The sequence below is a fragment of the Mus caroli genome, chromosome 6 (assembly GCF_900094665.2).
Source record: "Mus caroli chromosome 6, CAROLI_EIJ_v1.1, whole genome shotgun sequence".
NCBI classification, from domain to species: Eukaryota; Metazoa; Chordata; class Mammalia; order Rodentia; family Muridae; genus Mus; species Mus caroli.
This window is the reverse complement of record NC_034575.1, coordinates 87727189-87749530: the sequence shown is the minus strand read 5'-3', so window position 1 is coordinate 87749530 and position 22342 is coordinate 87727189. Positions and strand designations below refer to the sequence as shown.

Sequence of the window (22342 nt, the reverse complement as noted above, 5' to 3'; positions counted from 1 at the left end):
AGGCCCAGCACTGCCTCCACATGACCCACCACTTAGGTGAGCATCACAGGATGCAGACACATGGACTGCTGCAAACTCCTTGGAGGTGTGGTCCCCACCAACTCACTTCTAGCAGACTCTGCCTGGCAGCCAGGTCAACCCTGGCTCAAGAACTAGCAATGGGGCCCAGCTTCCTGCAGAGCTCTCTCTGAACCTAAGCATCACCGGCCCTTTCTGTCCGGTCCTGGGTGGGTGGGGACCCCTTTTTGCGACCCAGGACCGCCGCTTTCTCCTGGCACTTCCCCTTTCCAGCCCTGTGCGCTTGGAACACCCATGATAAAGGTATTCTACCTGGACTGGAAGCCTTCTTACGCATCTCAGATCCTGCCACTGACCCTGCCTCATCAAACCTTCTATTCGCTAGGGGCTGCGCTCTGGTTCAGAACTGGGAAAGTTTGGGCAAAGTTTCAAGATCAGTTTGAGAAACCTCAGCTTCTTTTTCTTTTCTTTCTTTTTGTTTTGTTTTGTTTTGTTTTGACACACGGTCTCATTGTGTAGTCCTAGCAGGCCCAGAACTCATCATATAAACCAGGCTGGCCTTGAACTCAGAGAGCTCCATCTGCTTCTATCACTTCCAGCCAGCCAGCTCTTGGCCTGATAGTCTGTAGAACCCAGAGACAAATCTAGAGTGTGAGTACCTAGACCCATCTGGACCTATTGACTCAAATCTTTAAGGTGGAGCCCGGAAATCTCACCCGTTACATCTGCTTCCCAGGAGTCTTAGAATCAAGAGATGCAGGGAAGGGCAGGGCTGGGACCTGGGAGGCACTGGATAAAATGTCAAACAAAACTGACCAGTGGAAGAGCCGTTGGTTGGCTGATGCAGTGCATTAAGTGCCAGCCTGCATACACTGGGGGCCTAGCAAAGGNAGAGGCCTTTCAGAGGCCTTCAAAGGCTGCTCCTTGCCACACCCACTCCTCCTTTTATTTTACAAAGAGAGAATCAGGCTTAGGGAAAATCAGGCCCTGGTCCCAGGTAACCTGGTAAGCTTCCAATTCTAGACAAGGCCAACACACTTAACTGGGAGGAGTTTAAGAGACAAAGGCGAGGGCTGGTGGGGTGACTTCTGAGGTCTGCCTGTCTGATCCAAACATAAAGTGTCCCTGCCACACCCAACTGCAGTGGGCAGCCTTGGATACAGAAGGTCCGCCTCATCTGGTATCCTGGGAGGGGCACAAATTAGCCAGCTTAGCCCCTTTTTGNTTTTGTTTTGTTGGCTTTTTCAGAGAGACAGGGTTTCTCTGTGTAGCCCTGGCTGTCCTGGAACTCACTTTGCAGGCTAGCCTCTTATAGCACCATGCCACAGGGACAATCTGGGATTTGTGAGAAAGGGGTGAAAACAGAATATTCCCAACCAGAGAAATACCTGCCATGGGATGCCAACAGTAAGGAGGCCTTGAAGGCCTCAGTCTCCACTGCTGAGGCCAGACTGTCTCTCACTGGAGCGAGGTTTGAATCAGCTGACTGGGGAACCCCACAACCTGGAGCTATAATGCCTCGCTGTTCCTCACACACACACACACACACACAGGCAAAACACATGGAGAGAGAGAGAGAGAGAACTCACAATGCAGTCTCTAGAGAACGGCCCTGTTTAATAGCACTGTTGGGGTTAGGTGAGCCCTGGCACTGCAGGGTCTTCAGAGCCCCAGCTGACAAGACAATGACAAAAGTGACTGACATTCTCCCTAAACCTCTGGCAGTCAGGACTTGGGCATAGCCCTGCTGAGTGTCCATTTAGATCCCAAGAACCACTGGGACTCAAACATGGAATGTCACCCCACCTCCTCCACTGCCCCTCCCTGGCCCCTCCCTCCTCTCCTACATCAGTCATTCTCAAGGAGCTGCCCTTTGTGTGTATGGGGGGGTGGGGNGTGCTGAGGACAGTAGTGATCACTGCTTCTGACTCTTGTCTTCCAGAGGACTTTTGCCCCATGGCTGTGTAGGCTGATGGCCAGTGTCCATCGGGGACAAAGCCTTCACCAGCTGGTACTGGGGGGTGGGGGTGGGGGGTGGCAGAATCCCCTGCCTTCTAGCATCACAGTCCTTTTTCCCCCCTGCTGTGCTGGGGATGGTAGCCCAGGGCTTCAAATGCTAGGTACTTGGCCACTGAGATGCACCCCANCCCATTCGTAATGTTTTGCTATTAAAATGTTTTCTTTTTTACATCATGGTGAAAAATAACTTTGCCATTTTTTTTAAAAAAATAGCCGGGCGTGGTGGTGCACGCCTTTAATCCCAGCACTCGGGAGGCAGAGGCAGGCAGATTTCTGAGTTCGAGGCCAGCCTGGTCTACAAAGTGAGTTCNAGGANAGCCAGGGCTATAAAGAGAAACCCTGTCTCGAAAAACCAAAAAAAAAAAAAAAAAATCTCCATGGGCTGAAGAGTTTAGAGCCTGATAGTTTAGAGCTTATAGAGTTTATAGTCTGATAGTTTAGATCACTTTCTGTTCTAGAGTGTGGTGGCTCCCAACCATCTGGAACTCCAGGTCCAGGGGAACCAGTGCCCTCTTCTGGCCTCTATAGGCACTGCATCCATGTGGTGCACATACTATATACATATGTGTGTGTGTGTGTATGCACACATTCAATAAACCGTAAAAAATAATCTCCATCAGGGGCTTAACTAGTAGCAGAGCTTTGCCTAGTATGTGCATAGCCTCTGGTTCCAGCTGTCCTCAGCACAACACTGAGAGAGACAGAGACAGACAGGGAGACAGAGAGTGGGCAAAGGAGAGATGGAAAGAGAGGGGAGGGAGAGGGAGAGACAAAGAGAGGGAGTAGAGGGGGAGAGAGGGGGAAGAGGGAGAAAGGGGAAAGAGAGAGAGAGAGGAGAGAGTGCGCACACAAGAGAAATATGATGTCTCTTAGTGGAGCTAAAGCCAGAAAGGGAGACCTCCTCCAACCTCTAATCACCATGGCGGCCCTGACAATTCACAGAGGGATATACTCCCAGGCACCTGATATATTTCTGGCCCTCCTCCATCTTCAATGCTACCTCCTCAGGGAAGCCCTCCCTGCCCAGCCTACACCCATCTCCCAGCGATGAGGCTCTGGTTCCCCAGCTGTAATCCTGAACCTTCTCGGGTAGCCTCAGATTGCTTTCTGTACCAGGCGGGGGCTGGGTCTGCCCCAGGTGCACTGAGAAAGACCTGGGTTTGCCGTAGTCATAGCAACCCTTTGTTCCTCTAATTCCAACTGTTTTCCTATGGTTGAAATAATAACTGCAGCTGACATGTGGCCACACAGCTCTGGGTGCTTTATATAATTCCACCTAATAGCAGTTGTTTTTAATCAGGCTAAATATTTCCCTTCTTCCCTTAAATCCTTCTCCAGTGATTGCCGCCGCTCACTTATCTCCTAATTAGTCCAAAGGTAATGAGACGTCAGAGCATCTTAGCCTGCAGGAACAAAAGCACTCTGGAAATGTCATATGCACACCAAGAGACACCCACCTGCTCAGCCAATACATGCCAGGATGCCCAGCTGTCTTTCGCTACCCAACCCTCACCAGCTAGCGAGATGAGAGCCATTGCCCCACTTTGTAGATGCCCAACCAAGGCTCAAGAGGTTAAGCCGCTTGACCAAGGTTTACACAAGCAGAAGAAACACACTCTGGAGTCTTGGATCCCTAACTGCTGAGCTCAGGACTGTTTCCAGGTTATCACCTTTAACACCACAAAGTCCTAACCCCTTCAACTTGGCACGGGAGGGTACTGACAGTGGCAAAAGGTAGAGGGAACACTCTNCAAAATAAACCCTCCCCCACCAAATTAAGAGCCCTCATCTCCAATCTAACCCAAACCATAATTGCCTTCACAGGCCGGATGCAGCCACGTGGCGGGGCAGCTATGTGGCAGATGGCAGTGACAGCAGCAACAGACATGCCACAAGGGCCTTGCTAAGTGTTTTTCAGGTGAGCGTCAGGGAGACCAGCTGNAATTGCTAAATGCCAACCCCTCCAGCTAAGAGAAAGGGCTTTTTTTTTCCACCCATTAAGTTCAACCAGGAGGCCAAAGTCCAGGGAACGGATACTCTCCAGTGACTATCATTGGTGGAGACAGCCAACTCCAGGGTCTATCCCAGTGCAAGCCATTTCTACAGGCTGACAGCTCCTCCCCACCCACTGCCTGCCCCAGCAGCGCTCCCGCCCCTCACCTTTCCTGAGCTGTCACTCTCAAGGGCTCATCACTCAGACTCCAGTGTCCCACCCTCTGAAACCCAAAGCTTAATCAGCTTAGTTATCATGTATACAGCCTGGGCCACCCAAAAAAAGGTCTCCTTTTCCTCCGTGGGGCAAGGATACCTGTGATTCAGGCCACCGCTATAAATAGCCCCTAACTCCATCCTTTTTAATTGACTCTTCTATTTATTTGGTCAAGGAGTTCCTTCTGACCTCCCCCCACCCCCACCCCGTGGCNGAGTTCTACATTAATACTGGTGTCATGTGACTGGTGACTGGAAAGGAGGGTCCCTCCCCTGGCTTCTGCAGTCTTATTCTCTTAANTCCATAGCGGAAGACACCTCCTTCTGAGAATCTGGTCCCTAAATCTACTGGCCTCCTCTGCTGCTTCACCTAGATTTTGATTGGAATTTTAATGGGTCACTGCTGACCTCAGGACCCTGGCTTCTCCCAGAGGGCCTCAGTAGCACCATCTACTAAATGGACCATCTCAAATTACACAAGGTAAGGCTGGAGGAAGGGCTGCAGCACAGGATCAGATTTGCTCCAGGAGACGTAACACACCCTCTGCCCCACCCCACCCCCACCCCCGGAAGATCAACCAGCTTTTATTTCATGAGCTTTTCAAACAAACACTGACCCTGACCAGGCCCCTCTCAACTCCACCAAAGGAAGAAACAAAGCCAGAGCTGGTGGTGTGTCCCTCGGGGATAACACCAGATCTTCTGGTTCTCCATNACGTGTAAAACAGGAGCTCTNGCAAATTGGTTCTCTATGGCCAACCCCCAAGCCCTGTGGAATGTCTGACTAGGTGAGACTTAGCATTTCTCCCAGAACCTCCAGCCACTGTGTTGGGGTGAGAGACCAGCTGTGCCCTTTCCCTCACAGATGCCCATCGCCCAAACCTTATAGCCCCTACTTGGAGCTACAGAATATGGCCACTGGTTGGTCCCCAGGGGTCTGGTTCCCCTAAGTGGATCAAGATCAACGCCCAGACATAACATGCGGCTCTGAGGTCNCCAGGTGAGAGTCTCTTCTCCACTCCCCTTCCCCGCCCCCTCNGAGAAGAAAGGCCAGGCTAAGACTTGGCTTCCTGAAAGTCGATCATCACTTTCACTCTCGGCCACGCCAAGCGTTTAGACACACTGCTTCCTCTCTGGGTAATGCTCTTCCGGGNTTTTGCCCACCTGTTGCTTAAGACCTCCAGAAATGATGTGAGTGTCCAGAGCATCCCTACAGGGATGAGGCTCAGTGCTGGAGTGTTTGCCTGGCTGTGGGCAAGCCCTGGTTTCCATTCCTAGCACATGTGCACAGGCACACTTAGCAAGATAGCTTCAGACTCCCATGGCCCTGGGAATCTCCAGGCTGGAGGGTGGGTGGGGGGGTTGTCTGTCACTCACCTCTGAATCCCTGGGACACAGGAGGGACTGAAACACTGAGAAGGTGACTACATTTGTTTCTTGAGACAGTCTCGTGTAGCTGAGGCTGGCTTCCATTTCACTGTGAAGCTGAGGGTAGCTGTAAGCTCTGCACCACCTCCCAGGAGCTGGGAGAGCAAACAAACACGCCCACAGCAGCAAAAGTCCACAGCTTTTGATGGCTGATGACCAGACTTTCGATTCTCACTTTTCATATGCTTCAGAGAGTTTCCCCCAAACTTCCCCTACTACCAAGCACTCTTGCCAGCCCTGGTCTTTCCCGGGGATGGCAAAGCTAGAAACATAAAAGGGTAAACTTTCTCAAAGCCTGGAAAGGACAAAGGCTAAGGGAAAGTCAAGATCCTGCCCCAAGCAGATCAGGTCAGAAGCTGAGGTGACATCTCTCCTTGTCCACAGGACCCAGGCATCAGTCAGCCTGGAAAAGGCCACTCTCTAAGAGCTGCGTGTGGTGGCTCATAACTATAATACCAGCAGTCAGGAAGATGAGGCAGGAGGATCACTGTAAGTTCCCAAGTCAACCAAAGCAACACAGTGGGACCCTATTTCAAAAGCCAAGAAAGAAGGCCACACTGGTTCTGACTCTTTTAGGATGACAAATGTCCCTGAATGTCTGGTTTATTACATGCGGCAACCTCCCTGCTACCCCCAGCTATGTCCTGTGACCATGATTTGACAGATGCATTAATAAGAGGCACATGCTTTTAAAGTTACCAAACTCAGCTGGGCAGTGATGGTGCACGCCTTTAATCCCANCACTTAGGAGTCAGAGGCAGGTGGATTTCTGAGTTCGAGGCCAACCTGGTCTACAGAGTGAGTTCCAGGACAGCCAGGGCTATTCAGAGAAACCCTGTCTTGAAAAACCAAACAGCAACAACAACAACAACAACAAACTACCAAAATCAGGGGCTGAATTAAAACCACTTGCCATTCTTGCAAAGGACTCACATTCTTGCAAAGGACTCACGGAGTGGCTTACAGAGTGATACATGTGAATTCTCANGGAGTCAGTGCCCTGTATTTTACCTGGCAACCCTATCCAGTGTCCCAAAGGATCCCTGTGTCATCCACACCTCAGCACAAAACACAAAGCATAGTATAATNTGAGAGTTTGAATACTCAGGCTGCCTGGTGTGAAAATCAAGGTGTCTACCCATCCTCCTTCCCCAGGTCCCTCCTTCTCTTCTTTCCATCCCCATGAAGCCTCTTTCCTGCTGGCTATGGAGACCTTTTGAAGTCCTCTGGGCTTTCCCTCTTCAGGTGTCCATTACACAAATGATATGCATTCCACCTTCTGCTAGCCTGCTTCCCTGACAGACATTACTAATCAATTGTGGCATTCTTCCCACAAGACAAGAGAAAGCTCTGTAAGAGGAATGATCAAGGGCCCCAGATAAAAACTGGTNTTAGAAAACAGCAAGAACAAAAAGAGGGATGAAGGGCGAGGGTGCAGGGATGGTTGAGAGTTGAGGGATAACCCTCGAGGCAAAGATTCAGCCTGGGAAACAATGGACAGAGGAATGCCAGCCAAAACAAGAGTGGGATTGGGAGCTGTGACCCCACATAGGTGTCCCACAAAGCCAAGCTGGGGTTGAGCAGAGACTGGGACCTAGGCAGGATCAGTGTTTCCTTGTGTTCCACAGATGTCACAGGACACGTGTACAGTCCGGAGCACTTGGCACAAAGAGGGGAGGAGCCTTGTACCAGTGCATGCAGCCCCTAAGTAAAGGTGGGGCTTTTGTCTGGTCATTGTGACCCCAAAAGCCTATCTGGAAACATGTGACCCACCTCCTCTGTTTTCATGGGGAAAAGAAGCCCAGAGAGGTAGAGCAGCTGCCTAAGGCCCCTCTGCAAATTGGTGGAAAACTGGTAAAGACGCCATAGAGGATCTCCTGCAGGGGTGTCTGAAGCCAGCTCCCTCTGCAGACCAGGCTGATAATAAATAGGTGAACAAGTAGAAATACCATCCACAAACTTCTCTCAAGAGTGGAGAGCATCTCTGATCTCCAAGAGATTGTTTGTTCCTGAAGAGACCTTGTTCTTGACAGAATTCCTGTTTGAGCCCTGCTGGAATCAAGCACCAAGACTAAGAAGCTTTACCTGGGGCACCGTCATAGAGGCCCAAGCTTTCTGGCCACAAATATGGCCAGGATAGATGACCTGCCGGCCAGCCCTGGCATTTGTGAGGAAGCCCATGTCCCAGCATGGAAAACAAGAGCCAGAGATCATCACTGCCTTCTGGGGCCTCAGTTTTCTCACCAGTGGTATGGGGCAGTAAGAGCTATCTTAGATGACTATGGGAGTGACAAATGCAGAAAGCATTGTGAAATCTAGAGCTCTGCCTGTGTGTCCTGGCTTACCCGAAACAGTAGAACCCAATCATACCAGCAGCAGGAAGGTGTAGCAATGACAGCTACTGTTTATTGAGCAAACTATATGCCTGTCACTATACCAAAAACTTTTGGTTTTTCTTTCCTGACCCTCCCAGAAGGCTGCAATGCATGACTTCATGCACATTTTGACAATGGCCATATGTGGTAAGACTGGATTAGGGGTCACTAGAGGGTAGAGTTTGGTTTTAATTTCCCAGTGTTGATGGGTTTTTGGTTTCATTTTTCTGGGATTTTCTAGTCTTCTCCCAATGAGAAGGGCTGGGTAAGGACAGGTCTAGGTGTGATGTTTTAATTTTTTTCTCTGAGGCCCCAAAGGCAGAAGTGTCCCTAGAGCAGGGCTGCCACTTCTTCCTAGTACCCCAAAGCTGTCACNGATGTCAAAGAGTATGTTCTCTAGAGAACCAGAGATTCAACACTGGGAGTCTGTACATCTTTAAAATGGGTAGCCCAGTGTAGCAGTGCATCTAAGTAGCAGAATCTGAGGCGAGCACGCACCCTGGGTCCCATCCCCATGTGGGGAAGGGGAAGACTTGTACATTGCATCAAGGTGTAAGATATGGCCATGTGCAGGTATGGTCAGGGCATCAGACAGAAAGCCCAGAGCTGGCTCCTGGGGTGGGGGTGGGGGTGGGGGGCACTATCACCCCTACTGAGCCCTGAAGGCAGAGTGTCTACAGTGGGGCTCAGGTAAGTCTCAGAGTGGATCACGTGCCCAGCCTGCTGACGCCCCGTTCCATTCCTAGCACCCAGCCCCCTCCCAAGAGTGACAATCAATTAATTACACATTTTATATATAGTTTATTGCAATAAAAAAAAATAGAAGCAGGGCATTGTTCACTGTGGAGTGTTTTATTGGCGAGCGTAACTAAAAACAAGTTCTCACTTGGGGATTAAATAAATGCTTTCCTCAAGAGCCCTGGAACTCTCTATGTAGCCCAGACCAGCTTCCACTTTATAGTTATCCTCCTGCCTCAGGCTCCAAAGTCTGGGATCATAGACATGTGTCACCACGCCNGGATCACTTTTTTTGTTTGTTATTTTTTTGTTTGTTTAAATTCAAAGAGGACAGTTTTGTTAGAGATTAAAGAAAATTCCCCAAGGCAGGCAAGCTATAAATCATAAATCTGAGTGAGTGACTGCTTCCAAGATGGGAATAGAGACTGGGGGTCTGGGAGCCAGAGGGGTAGGGTGGGGAGGTGGAGGCAGTCTGTTTAAGATAAGCTGGAATGGAAGTCCAGCACCAACAAGGAGCCACGTGGCAGGGAGGAGGCTTTAGAGAAAGACAGAGGAAGCCCCCAGAACACTTAGGGTCTAGCCAAGGAAAAAGGCAGGAAATGTACCTCCTGGGGCTCCCCCTCCCTCCCTACTGCCTGGAGTATTCTTTAAAAAAATGTTTTTCCAGCTTCCACACGTTAGCTAGTTAATGGTGGTCCCAGCACCTCAGGAGGCTGAGGCAGAGGAAGGGCTAGAGCAAGTGAGTTTCAGTCCAGCCCAGACAACACAGCAAGATTCCAGATCTTTTATCTTTTGGTTTGGCTTGGTGTTGGTTTTTCTAGATAGGGTTTCTCTGGTCTCTATAGACCAGGCTGGCCTCAAACTCAGAGAGATCTGCCTGCCTCTGCCACCATGGCCTGCCTTCAGATATTTTTTTTTTTTTTTAAANNANNANNANNAAAAAAAAACCCTAAATAACCAAACAACGCAGGGTCTTATTCTGCAGCCCTAACTGGCCTTAAATTCCTAAGCTAAATAGAGCCTGGGCTAGAAAGACCTCCATGCCTCAGCCTCCCTGTGGTAGGATGACAGACATGTTCCACCAGGATCAGCTTACGGACACATGTGTGAATGCACACACCACTCCATTATACTGTGGTCACCTCTGTGTGGTGGGAAAAGAAAAGGGTGCCGTTTTCCCTTATCTCTGTGTTGAAAACATGACTTTTATAGTCAGAGTAAACATGATAAATAAGCATTTTCTCACTGTGGAGGCCTCCAGGGAGCAGGACATTGGTATCCACAGGCAAGCAGGAGTACCTAGCACCCTAAAGGACAAGCACCCCAGAGAACAACACCCTGGGACGTAGACTTGCCTCTTCAATCGAGGGGATGAAGCCTCTCTAGGGACTCCTTCGATGAGTCTCGGTTTTGTGCTTGCCACTCACTCTGTTAGTTGTCCTGAGCCCATAAAACTCCCCTGGGCTCATTACGTGTCCATGTCACCTGTTCTGCCAACCCCTGTCCTGCAGTGTACTGCAGCCCTCTTGGCTGGATATAACTACTCCATTATAGAGGTGAGATCTGAGGCTCAGAGATGTTTAGTGACTCCCTTCAGGGTCACACATCCTACATAGGCTGGGGCTGGGCTAAGAGCTTTTTTGTTTTGTAGAGAAAGCACTCCAGGCATTACAAAGGGCCACAGAGCCACATGCCAGCCCCCAGACTAGGAATGAATTTGGACCTGCCTTAAGGCTAAAAAGATAGATCTTGCCCTTCTTGGTTGGAAACCCAAAGGCCAGATGCCCCAGGAATGTGTGGGAGTGGGCCACACCCAGAACTCAGACTGCGTATCATCCCTGTGTAATATACTCCCTGCAAACCCCATTGACCTCCACGTAGAGGGTGGAGGGGAGGCCATGAGTCTTTTCAGAAACAGCAAGCCAGGAGGGCTACACAAGAGTGATGTGGGGCAGTCTGAGGGCCAAAGCACCGGCCTAGGTAGCCTGGTGTGCAGCTGGAATCAGCACTGAAGAGGAACAGCATGGTCGCCATCTATGCTCTGCCTAGGACGTTGCCAGGCCCCATGGGGCCAGTCACTTGCACAAGACTCTTTATCTAGAAACAAAACTCACATTCCAGCCTCAGAGTGAGCAGTGGCCTCCCTGGCTCCCACTATCCTTGGCTGCTCATTAACCAGCAGCAGGAAGACCTTGGAAAAGGGAAGTCGCTGGAGATGGAAGGGGCTCCCCACCTATCAGGAGGGCAGTGCCACCAAGTGGGCACCAGAGTTGGGCAAGTGGGTTTGTGGTTGTGAGAACTTGGGAGGTCCCCCTAAGTCTCAGTTTCCCAGTCTGCACAATGGTGCTAGCTAACAGTACTTAGAAGACAACGGCACTCAAAGTCTGCATCCAAGCTGCTGAGGGATGCGGCCTTGCCTGGCACTCAGTAAGCATTCCACCTGTTCATCTGCCATTTTTACCGAAAGAACAAGAACTCCTACCTCCTGCAGCTCTTGAGGCTGTAGCATGGTTCTAGGGGTTGTAACAAGCTAATGTGTTACACTTCGAGGAACGTCTAGTACCCACAGGCAATAAGTGTNCCTGACACAGGACCATTAAGGTTGAGACTCTGAGCATGGTTCTCTACCCACTCAATAGCTGCTGGGGAAGTTCTTCTGAGTCTCTGGGGATGGGCATATCTGACGTCAGAGAACCTATGGTCTCCAGTTGGCTTTTTTTTTATACAGGAGCACACTCGGTCAGAAACTAACCAAAAGTGCAATTGGGTCTGACCACAGTGGCAGTTAAGAAGGGTCTCGTGAGAGTCCCACGGATGACCCCAAATTGACCATATCCCAGCCCTGTGTCATTGAGAGACTTCCTCGGAAGCTAAGAGAACAGCTCAGGATGAAGCATTGTTTATGCTGGAAAGCAACGACCCCAGAGCCAATGAAAAAGAAGAGAGAAAAAGAGAGAGGAGTGTGGAGTGAGAGGAGGAGATTAGATATTAAGAAATCTCTATCAAGGAAGGTGGAGTTCTCAAATTTGAGAGCAGGGTCCACAAGTGGGTCACAAGATCAACAAAGTGGCAGGACGGATTGCAGGGCAAGGACCTGAACCTGGAACCAGATCACAGGGCAAGGACCTGAACCTGGAATGTTCTCCAGAATGCGTATACACCACACTCCAGTGTTCCTTAGTAGATGTCAAGATTAAAGGACTTTGAATCCCAAGTTCCAAATCAGCTAAATCAGCCTGAAAACAAATCCTTCTTGCAGGCACTGTTAGGATTCTGAACTTGAAGAAGGGGGGAAACATTTAAGAGAAGAGAAAGCAAGGTGTAGTACCAAGACAATCAGCTGATTAGATATGAGAACTATGTCAATGTTAAATGTCCCAGGCTGATAATCGGGCTGTGGTTACATAAGACAATGGCGTTGCTCTGAGGAAATACATGAAAGACTAGGGGAAGNAGCACCCCACTTGTGACTTACTCCCCAGTGATTCAGCAAAAATACTGTTCGTGTGGTTCTTCCCAGCAGTGCACAGGGATGAGACCCCCTGGCCAGCATCAACCCCAGACCATCAAAGTGAAGGGCATGAGAAACTCAGGAGATTCACTCACAACTTACTGAACATTTTCTGTTCTGTTCAAATAGAACCTTCAGTGAAGCTGGGGCTGTAGCTCGTGGTAGAGCTCAGAACACAGACACACACAGACACACACACACACACAGACACACACACACACACACACACACACACACGGTAGAGATCCTTTCTTTAGAGCCAGGACCCCCTTGAAGTTGGGGCTCAGTATCACCTCATCCAAACTCCTGTTTCCCCCACCCCCAATGATATCTACCTCGGCTATTCCTTGCCACAGCATGAGTACAGGCAGAGGAAGACACACTAAATTGGAGACTCCTCCCCCATGGGATCCTGCTGTGGGTGGCGGTGATCCTGAGCCAATAAGGAAGCCGAAAAATTACTTACACTTGAGATGCTCCTCTGAAGAGGCTGTGGCACTGGCTCTGCACCTGTTGCAAACAGGAAGCAAAGAGGTGTGGTCAGGGCCTGCATGCCTAGGGTGACCAGATCTGATCATGGGTGACTCTCAACACACATGCTAGAGAGGGGACTCTTTGAGCCCATGGGACCTGGACCAGGGATGAAAGATGCTGAATCTCAAGCATGTGTATGCACACATAGATGTGCACTCTCACACATGTGCTCATGCACACTCAGGTGGCCACCCAGACGAAAACATTCTCATTCTCTCTCTCTCTCTCTCTCTCTCTCTCTCTCTCTCTCTCTCTCTCTCTCTCTCTCTCTCTCTCTCTCTCTCTCTCTCTCTCTCTCTCTCTCTCCTCCCTCTCCCCCCTCTCCCTCTCCCTCCCCTCCTCTCCTCTCCTGTTCTCCCTCTAACTGACTCTGAATCCTTTCTCTGGATTCACTGCTCTTGAACCCAGACAGCCCAAGTCCCAGTGAATCACTCAACTGTCTTTGCACACTGTGTGGGGCTGCTGGAAGCCTTGGTGGGTTTGATGTCTAATAAAGGTCCCTTTGGGGCCAGGGAGATGGCTCATCAGGTAACGGCGCTTGCTGCCAAGCCTGACAGCCTGATAGCCTGAGTTTGATTTGCCAGATCCACACAGTGGAAGAAGAGAACTGACTCTCTGCAACTTGNCCTTTGACTTCTACATTTATGCTGGATATGCTTCAGATACAGATACACATATCACGCACATATTTTATATATATAAAGGTAGGTTCTTTTTGCTAGTGTGCACAGGTGAGCCACTCACCAGACCAGACTAGAAAGCCTGCACTCCCACGAGCTCTGTAATCTGCCCAGGTCCCAGACCAGTCACTGGCTATCCCCTATGGACAGTGTAAGGCTAGACAGATTCTCTTTATTACTGTCACCACCATTACTGTTACATTTCTGTGTGTGGCAGGTGGAGGTGGAGGGCAGGGGCATGTGGAGATCAAGGGACAGCTTGCATGAGGCTCCTGGGGACTGAATTTGGGTCAAGTTTAGGAGGCAGCAAATTCCTTTGCCAGCTGAGACACCACGACTGTCCAGCCCCAAGANTCTTAAGAAAGGCACAGTCCCCCAGTTATCTCATTAAACTTACTGAGACCCATTGCGCCCAGGAAGCCTGTTGGACTCTGCTGGACAGCAGCTATCCTCTGGGGATGGCCCAGAAGCCATCTCATGAATTTTGATTTACTTGTTCATGTTACCTAGAGTGTTCAGGTGGACCCCCCAGAGCCTTGTGCACATTCAGTGGGAGCATCACAGTAGGGCTGCACCCCAAAACAGGGAGTCTCTGTTCAAACAAGCAGGGGCAGAGCTCTGGGCCTGGCGTCTCAGGCCACCAGCAGAGTTGCTGGCCCAGACACAGGAAGGCCTTTCAGCCTTCCTGGATTATAAAAATGTGTAGAATCAAGAAAAGCATTCTTATCAATGAAGATCTAAGATTTCAAGAACACTTANATTGGAATTAATGGTGATATACAGGGATAGGGATAAGGGGGGTAGGTAGGCAGGGGTACCTGCCCCCCCCCCTTAAGCTCCACCTCTCCTCTCTGGCAGCAATTCTAGCTTCTTCCACAACCTGAGCAGAGTTATGGCTGCTCTGTCAGTTCACTGCCAGCCTCCTTCCTCAGAGCACTCACTGCTACACACTAAGCACACTGAGCTCAGGCACTGAGTCCAGGGTACCATATGGTAGGAACTGTCAACAATTTCTTAAGCACCTACTACGTACCAGGCAGTGTTTGAGGAAAGACCGCACCTCAAGAAGCCGAGGTCCCTTGTTCTTAAGGAACCCTGAACCCTAAGGTGAGACTAAAACATGAGTGGGAAGTCACTGGGGCTTCCTCCACTTCCTTGGTGGACATGGCCCTACAGAAGCCGAGGTGGGTCAGTAATATCTGCAAAGGGTGAGGCACAGAGATGGGACATGGTAACAAGTACCTGACTCTCCTGGCCCATGCCAAAGGAAGGAAGATAACGAGGAAGATGGAGACACTGTGTTTAAAGCACAAATTCTCAGCACATTGTTCAAGGAACCTTGAGCAATGGCATTCTGTCTAGATAGATCCTGACCAGTAAGAGGCCAGCTTGCTCAGACAGATAAGAGTGGCCCTTGTATCAGTGGGTCTGTGTGGCTTGCTGGCACTCATACCCAATGTAGGAACAGTCTGAACTGATTTAACCTGGTGAGGCACATCTATCAATCTCATCCTATCAGGAAATGGATCTCACCTCCTACTTCTGAAGGAACTTGTGAACTAGACCTGGCCAGTCAGAGTTGCTCACTCGTGGACTTGACTATGCCTGGACAATTCGAATGACAGCCAGAACTCTTGTTAAAAGCACTGGGAGTTGGGGAGTCGGCAGGCTCAGTGGGTTAAAGAGACTTGCCATATAAGCCTGGAAACCTGAATACCATCCCCAGAACCCATACAAAGGTGACAGGTGAGAACAGACTTCACAGTTTTCCTATGACATCCACATGCATGACAAGTCATGTGCACTGCCCCCAACACACACGTATACATTCACCATGCACACATACATAATCCTAAAATTATTTAGAGGAGGAGGAGGAGGAGTTAGAAGAGGCTTCTTCTAAGTTGAGATGGCTTATGGAGATGGGGTTTCACTGGGGCAGCTAAGGTCCTTCAGGGAGAATGGAGTAAGCACTGAGGAACACGAAGCCCAGAAATGGAGCAAACTAACTAGTATGAGCAAGGTCATATCTCAGCACCCGAATATAGCCACACCTGGAGGATTCTTAAGCTGTGCTCTTCAGGTAAACGTAGCAGTCAATGTTCTATTTACCTCTAAAGTTAATTTAAACTGATTTTTTTGCTGAATCCAGTCTTCTTAGGGCATAGAGAATCACACATGTAATCCCAGCACTGGAGAGAATGAGGCAGAAAGAATATGAGTTGGAGACTGACCTGAGCTACATAGAAAAACCTCATCTCAAAAACTAAATAAATACAAGGCTAGCGAGATGGCTTAGTGGCTAAGAGTGCCTGCTGTGCTCGCTGGAGTTTATCTCCCAACACCCACATTAGGAGATTCATTACCAACTTCTGGCCTCCTAGGATTCACACTTGTACATACACACATACACACACACATACATACAAAAACATATACATATACCAATATAATTAATTAATTAATTAATTAATTGAATATCTAGGGATATGGCTTATGGGTAGGGTGTTGCCTAGTATGAGCAAGGTCCTGTGTCCATTCTCAGCAGTGTGTGTGTGTGGTGTGTGTGTGTATGTGTGTGTGTGTGTGAGAGACAGACAGACAGACAGAGACAGAGACAGACAGACAGACAGATCGACTGACCAACTGACCTGTGCCCTGGCTTGAACCTGCTGTGTCATTTTATGCTCCTGTCTATCTGACATTCAGCCCATTAGTACCAACATGGAGGATGCAGGTGACAGAATGACTTGACATCTGAGGTTCCCCATAGCCTGACATTCTATCATGTGTCTGTTGCAAAACTTAGGCCTGACCCTCCCCCTCATCCCCAGTCCTCACTCCAGGGCACACAGGAAGACATACATGTTTAAATCAGTCCTCCCTGGTAGGCCTGTGAAACATCTGGAGGACTCTTCACAACAGACTGCGAACCCCATCCCCAGCTCTGAATTCCAGATATGGATGGAGCCGCCTATTCTCTCCACTGTCCTGTGACAACTGTCACTTCTGGTCCAGTGACCACCATGTTCTAAGAACTCAGACTCAACCTGTCTTTTTCTTCCACTTACTGAATGAAGCCCAGTGACCCATGTAAACATACGACCCAGGCAGGTAGGAAACTAGACCTCAGGGCCCCCCTGCATCCTCAAAGCAGAGCCCAACTAGAGACAATTCCAGAGGGATGCAGCTTTCCACAAGGGCAGCATTGGTCCTGGGTCAAGCGCTTCTGCTAGCCCCCATGCTAGAATGTCTCTAGATAACCAGAGGCCACGTGAGGGGTGTTGCAGCAGGCCCTGTGTTGTCTTCCAGGAGCTGAAAAGCCTCTCAAAGACTCCCCTCCACCATCGCCACCCCAGCAGGCAACAAGCCAGATCTCATGCTGGGGGCCTTGTCCTGACACACTGCCTGGAGCCACTAGGCCTGTCTGCAGGGCCTGGCTGGCCCTGGGCTCTCCCTGACTTACATCCGACTTGGCTGCCTGCAAAAGCCTCCTGCGGCTTTTTTGGACCGCCAACACTGCAGAGTAGCAAGCGGCTTCCCCATAAGCATCCTTTCCAAGGTGGCACTGGCCCAAGGCCGGCTAAGCCAGCTCTCAGCCCTATGACCTTGAGCCAGTCACCTGCCCCCAGGAAGGCTTTGGGGTTTTCCTATGCAAAATATGAACACTAGGGAAACCGAATTTATCATATTATTCATCTTTTGGAGGAGAAGGGTCTACAGCCTGGGTCTCACTCCCTATGTGGCTCGGAGACTCTACTGCCCTAACTCCTGGGCTCTGGCCACACTTCCTCCTCAACCTCCCACATAACTGGACCACAGGTGTACCCACTGTACAGCTAGCTATCTCAGCTAGGCTTTTAAGGAATACCGAATGCTAGGTCCCAACTTGGAGACTCCAACTTGACCTGTATCATGACAGGTAGAAAGCCTAGCGTGGTGGTGCACACCTGTAATCCCAGCATTCAGGAGGCTGAAGCAAGAGGATCATGAGTTTGTGGCCATCCTGGGCTGTAGAAAAAGTTTTTTTAAAAAAATCACATCTAAAACCAAAATCTGATCAGAGCTGGTCTATATGATTTACAACTCCACAACACCACAATGAACACTTAGTAGCTCCAGGACCCTGGTAACAGCAATCTCAGGGTAATGTTAGGAAGTTTAGAAATACTACTAATGGGCTGAGGGGCTCAGGCTGGGGCCTCAGGGAGAACTGGTGTTAGCCATCCCCAATGAGTAGAGAGACAACAAGATTTTCCTGGTGGCAGGTTTGGGGCTTTCCAAGGATGCTGGCAGAGGCTGAACTCTTCACATTCAAAGGAAGCAAATTATCCTTTGGCTGGAGCCTGTACCCCAGAACTCAAAATAGAAGCTAACGCTAAGAAGGGGTAGCTCTTGCCTAGGGAGGAGACCACTGTGANGGGTTCCAAGTGATTTCCCAGTTCCAGCCCTTTTTNAAAAAAAAAAAGATTTATTTGTATTTCATGTGCATTGCCTGTTTGAGGGTGTTGGATGTCCTGGAACTGGAGTTACAGACAGCTGTGAGACATCGCACAGTTGCTGGGAATTGAGTTCCGCTCCTCTTAACGACCGACCGACCGACTCATCCCCTACTCAGTTCCCCTTTCCAGCTATCACTGCCCCCGCCTTCTTACAAAGCAGACCCACACACATGGACCCTGGAACTCACCCTAGCCGGAGAACTGGGCATAATCTCAGGGAACGTCAAGCTCCCAGCAATCCCTCATCCAAACCACACTGACTGGGTGCCCTTGAATCAGCGAGGCAGAGCAGCTTCTCCCTCACGGCCACGAGAGGTGGCAGGTTCCGAGCCAGTGGGGTTCAGGGACACAAGGAGGCTCACAGCTGCTGCTTAGCACCCTCCACACCACACCCAACTTCTGCCACTGCCACAGTCCCCCGTGCCACACCTCCCCCACTGTGCCTGGACCAGGTACAGAGAAAGAAATAATATCAGTGTTTCATACTGCTTCTTCCCAGGACTGGAGCAAAGCCCTTACCTACCGTTCTGAGTCTCATCCTCAGAAGCACCCCCCAAAAAATACACAAAACACTTGGCATGGCTAAAGGCTGACAGGGGGTGGGGGTGGGGTGGGGAAGAGATATTCCACAAGAGTTGACACTTTTTTTTTTTTTTAGGCTCACAACAGGATACCCTTAAAAGAAGCCCACCTTCTTCTGTGAGAAACGAAAGACAGAAATAGACTCCACAGCACCAAGGGAAGGGGCTGGCAGGCGTGGGTTTTTTTTTTCCCTTTCTCTTTTTAAAGATTTGTTCTAATCTATATTTTCCCACTAATAGTTTAGGCAAACCCACATTGTTCCCAAGGAGATTATTCCATACGAAAAGCTGGCTGCCACAGCTCTGCTCAGCACTGCTCTGGAATTCTAGTCTCCAAACTGAGATGCCTCCTTTCAAAGCAAGGGTCGGGCCACCGTGGAAAATCAGCAAGAGGACAAGTATAGGTGTGCGCCTCACACTGGGACCACACAGACTTAGGACTCTTCTCCTCAGGATCCACAAATGATCTCCTCACACCCAAGGACCAAGGGATAAGAATTCACCTACGTCACATAGTAAGAAAACCAGAGGCCAAGGACACCAGCCCTGGTTCGCAATGCCCGGCTTTGATTTTATACGTTCACCTGCATAACTTTTTTGCTGGATATCCATCACCCTTGCCAAGCAGACAGCCCCGGAGGGAATACTTCAGACTGCCCTATCCACTGGTGATATCCGCACAGCCCGGAAGGAATGAGTACCTGCTAGGTGGGTGGATGGGTGGGTCCAAGCCTGGACCAATAGATGTTCAAAGAATAGGCTCTCATTTCAGGATGGGGGTGCACTTCTGAGAGCCAGACCCCTCTGCTAGATGCTGGAGTATCTCCCCTTCTCTCAGTNTGTCCCCAGCTGGTGGTCAGGTGGATATATGGCAGGCTCACAGAGGTCCAAGATCAGGCCGCGGGGACAGAGCTCTTGGAGCTCAGGCAGGGAAGTTCAAGTCCTCTTTGATTCTTGTGATCTTTGGTTTCCTGTATGTTAAGCACCACCTGGGGTCAAGGAATGCTTCTTGGACCAGGAAGCTTCAAGCTGTACTTGAGGAGTGGGAAGAAGATGGGGAACAAAGGGCTAGGTTCGGCGGAGAACCCCAGACTACAAGGAGAGATGAGCCAGATCTGGGGAAGAGTCTAACATCAAATTCTTCTTTAGAGTTGGTCACAGAGTTCACAGGGTGCTCTGGAGCCAGGGGAAGCCTCTTGAGCAGGAGATTGGCTCAGCATTACCTCCTAGATGGTACAGAGAGGTGCTCAGGAGACATGGCGGCTGGTCGGGAGGCTGTGGATGCCAGTTGCCATCTGGTGATAGAATGACGGTCCTTGAAATCGTGACCAGCCTTCCATTGGGGCTGATTAGCTCTGGAGCAGGGGCAGAGTCCTCAGAACNGCCCTGTTCCAGTGCCCTTCACCCACTAGGCATGACTGCACAGATTCACCGGCCAGCCACACTTCTCTATCCCCTGCCAAGCATCTAGCAATCTCAGCCTTTGGGCTTTCCGTAGGAAGGGGGTTGATGGAATATGGCAACCAGTCATATTCTACTTCTACCCTGTTACAAGCACCATGGAAACAGGACACTCAGAATGTCCCAGCTAGGAGACCTAGCCTAAAAGCTCCATCTACTCAATAGAGATACCAAGGCTGGGGGCGGAGGGTNGGGAATGGGGATGGGACAAGGTAAACAGACTAACCAGACCAGGAGATAGGTAGGCTCAGTTATAGATGTCTCCTGTCCACTGGATGCCCAGCAAGTTTGGGCAGAATGTCCTTCCCACCCTTCCCCCACGCAGCTCAGTCCTGGGCTGAGCAGATCAGGTCATCAGTACCAGGCTCCAGGTTCTTCCCCAAGCTTTCTGGGAGTTGGGTCCTGGACTGTGATTATCTCTCAAGCAGCCCGCCCTTGGAGAGGGGGAGGGCGGTGCTTCCTTCCCATCCCGTTCCCATTAACTGAGACTAAGAACAGCAGCATGGAAACCCTGAGGTGAGGGGCTGGGGTGTGGCTAGCACCTGCCCAACTGTAGAAGCCTCCCTGGGATCCATCCCCAGAAAAGTCAGTTGCACAAGATCTTGCTAGTGTCCTTAACCTACCTCCCAGAAGGGGAGTTTTACATAACCAGAATGGTGGGCACAGCAGAAGCAGGGAAACTGAACAATAGGTAATTGGAAGGTTGGATCTCTTCCACTGATAAACACCTCACCCAGACCTCACCAGAGCTCCTAGTCACTGAGGTAGGTGGGTGGGTGGGGCAGGTTAGCTGGGTGATCCCAAAGTCCACAGTCCCTGAACTCAAGTCAATGGACCCCTCTTCCGCACACCTGCGACTTGCTCCCAAGTGCCTGCCCTCAGCATAAAAGGCCTGAGATTGTACATTAACCTGCAGATACTCATCTTCTCCCCCTCCCTACGTTGGCCTCACTCTCCCGAGGGACTGCAAGCCGCCCTGCACCAGAGACTGGTTTATTCATTGTTGCCCTTCCTACCCTTGGGACGGTGCCTGATATTCAGTAGGTGCTCAATAAGCATTTGCGGTGCAACCGGTGGTACACACCTGCAGTTTCAGCCACCTGGGAANCTGAGGCAGGAGAATTGAATGGGTGAGCTCCTGTATTTAGAAAGACACTCCTGACAGCTGTAAGGGCTTGGGCTGTTGTTCACCTTCAGGGCAAGTTGGAAGCCACTGAGTGAGGCGACGCCCTCACTGAGCTGTAGTCTGGTTGGTCAGCTAGGACAGAAGAGGCCAGAGGGTCACAAGCCAAGGATGTGCACAGTGGGCTGGTGGGCTTGTACGTTCTGCAGTGTGTTCTGCAGGGCATTCTGCGGGGTGGCAGGTCACAATGGGCCATTGTTTGTACAGATCAAGTGGCAGAACCTGGAACGGTATGACACTGTTTTTGTTAAAAACAAAACCAAACCACAACTGGCTAGCTGGCTAGCTGGTTGGCTGGCTGGCCTGCTGAGCAAATCCTTACTCCCACAAGGAAATGAAAATGGACCCAGAAAGTGATAAAAAGCAGTCTGCATTCCGACAGACACTGCAGGTACCACACAGCTAGAGCTGCATGTGAGAGCAACAGATAGTCTTAAGGTCTTTATTTAGTCATTTATTAGCACTGGGGGAGGAACCCAGTGCCTCACACNTGGCAAGCATACAATCCACAGCTTATACCCTCAACCCAACCTTTTATATGGATATTTTGTAATGATCTGAAGGGGATATATTTTAGCTTCTGCGAGTTCTGTATTGCTTGAGGTATATAATTTTTGTAAGTGAAAAGTGAGTCATTTGGCAGTTTGTCATTCCTACACAAATGAAATGGTATGTCCATTAAAAAAGCTAGCATATAATGCCCACAGGAGATTCTCTCACAATCCTACGCCTACAGACAAAGCATCTGCAGGACAGATGGACAAGCTGGACAGATGGACAAGCTGTTGTATGGTTATCATGCCTCTTNCCCAGAGGGCACACTATAGTATTCAAATACAGAAAGCAATGACCTCCAGNCTATACTGCCTTCTATCCGATCCCTTTACACATAATTAAGATAAAGTTTCATTTATAAATTAGTCATTCTGAGAGCAATAGCTCATAATAAACTAGAATTATATATAACCCAATACTGTCATAAAATGTCTTCAACAACACATGAACTGCTCATTTCCAGAATTTTCCATTTAATAGTCAGTGCTACAGTTAGCCATATATAATACACACATACATACAGTCCTGGGATTACAAGGGTGATTCACA

At 49.8% G+C, this 22342-nt stretch overlaps 1 protein-coding gene across 3 annotated transcripts in view; it reads right to left on the bottom strand.

Moving 5' to 3' along the window:
• The window catches only part of Slc6a6 (solute carrier family 6 member 6), a 75571-nt gene that overhangs the window by 47518 nt on the left and 5711 nt on the right, over positions 1–22342 (bottom strand). Inside the window, exon 2 of one of the 3 annotated variants that reach the window (XM_021164030.2) lies at positions 12764–12807. The gene's annotated coding sequence lies outside the window, so the exon portion shown is untranslated. Of the gene's footprint in view, positions 1–2150; positions 2162–5622; positions 5752–12763; positions 12808–22342 lie in introns of those variants that run through there. The other 2 variants (XM_021164025.2, XM_029478891.1) reach the window with 2 other exon arrangements.